Source organism: Lupinus angustifolius, chromosome LG09 (assembly GCF_001865875.1).
Source record: "Lupinus angustifolius cultivar Tanjil chromosome LG09, LupAngTanjil_v1.0, whole genome shotgun sequence".
NCBI classification, from domain to species: Eukaryota; Viridiplantae; Streptophyta; class Magnoliopsida; order Fabales; family Fabaceae; genus Lupinus; species Lupinus angustifolius.
In genome coordinates, this window is record NC_032017.1 from 6,852,858 (window position 1) to 6,854,818 (window position 1,961).

The 1,961-nt window shown below is 24.1% G+C and overlaps 1 protein-coding gene and 1 pseudogene across 1 annotated transcript in view; one reads left to right on the top strand and one right to left on the bottom strand.

Annotated features, from left to right (window-relative positions):
* Positions 1-1,961, bottom strand: part of LOC109356190 — a 23,848-nt pseudogene that overhangs the window by 20,045 nt on the left and 1,842 nt on the right.
* LOC109356618 (type I inositol polyphosphate 5-phosphatase 8-like) overlaps positions 1-1,961 on the top strand; it is a 15,112-nt gene that overhangs the window by 10,165 nt on the left and 2,986 nt on the right. The gene's annotated exons all lie outside the window — the stretch shown is intronic.

Consider the following 1,961-nt stretch of genomic DNA (forward strand, 5'->3'; position numbering starts at 1 on the left):
GTGTCAAGCTTTGCTCTCCTCAATGGATATCATAGTTTCACACATATATAGGGAATGAAACTCTAGTGCGGATAAGCTTGCCAATTATGGAATTTCGTGCATAGTTTACACTTGGTAGAATCATCCTCCAAATTTCATAAATGATGAAGTCAATAGGAATAGATTACAGCTTCTTAGCTATAGGTTTATATCCATGTAATCATCTTTGCTACTTTATTTTATTTAATATAGTTGGTGGTGCTTTGAATCCACTCGTTTAAAAAAAAACCTAGTGAGTTGTACATATTAATATATATTTTCTTTCGCACTAAAGGCATAATTGGTTTTGATTATTTTTTGAGAAATTATTTGTTTTTGTATAAAGTTCTTTTTTAAAACTTTTGATTATAAATTGGTTTGAATGGAGTATAAAGTATAATTTAGATGTAACAAAGGCCAACTCAAACATGCTATCACTAGTGGACAAAATAATAAATAAATAAAATGGCACAAGGTCCCATTAAAACTTTTCATGACTTTGTTTTTAAGTATTTATAGAAATTCAATTATTTCGATATATACATATATTATTTTGTTTGAAAGAGATAAAATTATTATTTTTTGTTGTATACTAATAATAGTATATTTAGGTTCGCATTTGTTGCGTCTCAAACTCACATTTGAGCGAAATTTCCCTTGGCTTTTACTCAAATACAAGTATTACTATTAGTGCTAGTTTTACTTAAAGGCGTGATTGGTTTTGATTATTTTTGGGAATACTTTTTTTTATCTAAAGTTCATTTTAAAAAAATTGGATTACAAACTAGTTTTAAATACAAAATAAAATAATTCAAGTGCCAACTAAATAAATCAGAAGAGAAATGATGCTAGAAAATAAAGTATTTCTTATATTATGAGATAATTTATTTCCTTCAGCTAATAAAAGTATCAAATGTATACTATTTTGATTAATTTTAGAAATATTTTTATAGAAAATAATAAAATATAACACATGTCATGATTTTAATGGCGGTAAGAGATAACTTATATCATTATATCAGTATATATTTCCCTGTATTATAATAATTATTATTCCTAAAGATACTATTATTACTAAATAATTAAATGATTATACTCTTTCATCAACACTTATAAGGATATATTTGAATATATATATATATATATATATATATATATATATAATTGAATATTAGATTTTTAAAACATAAGGAAATTTGAAATAAAATGAAAATGTGAAAACATGAAGATATATATAATGAAGAAAATATGGAATACTTTACTTAGGATATTATGAGGATTTGAAAGTTTAAATTTGAGGATCTAATATTTAAGAATCTCTTTTTATTGAATGCTGTATATATTTTCTTGTAATTTTATTACATAATCTAGAATATTTATTCATAGAAGGAAGTGAAAACATTACCTAATAATGCAAGCCATTGCAAAGGTAATGGCAGGAAGCATATTGCTCATTGCTGCTGCAAATGTTGCTGTTGTATATTTCATTCCCAAAAAATATAAATTCTGATCAATAACTGGCCTGCCACAAAAAAGTGTTGTAACAAAGTTATAAACTTATTTTTCCAATGAATTGTAGAAAGAAAATTTGATATTCTCAAGGCCTATAATATGTTTAGATCTAAATTGGAATAAATTTTAGTTGTGTGTTCACTAATTTATACCAACTACACTCAGAATAATTAGAAATTATATTTATCATTTTGTCATATTCCAATAAGTTTTTCATTTTCTTCATGACAATGATTAATTTCGAAATGTTCATATAATTTTATATAAATTTAAGAATCATAGTTAATTTATAATATAAATAAATTTTATTCAACCAATCACAAATTATGATGCGTGACACACTAACATATATGTTTTATTTATTTACTATGTATGAATTAGATAAGAGAAATAAGTATCTCCTCATATTAGGAGATAAATTATCTCTTTTG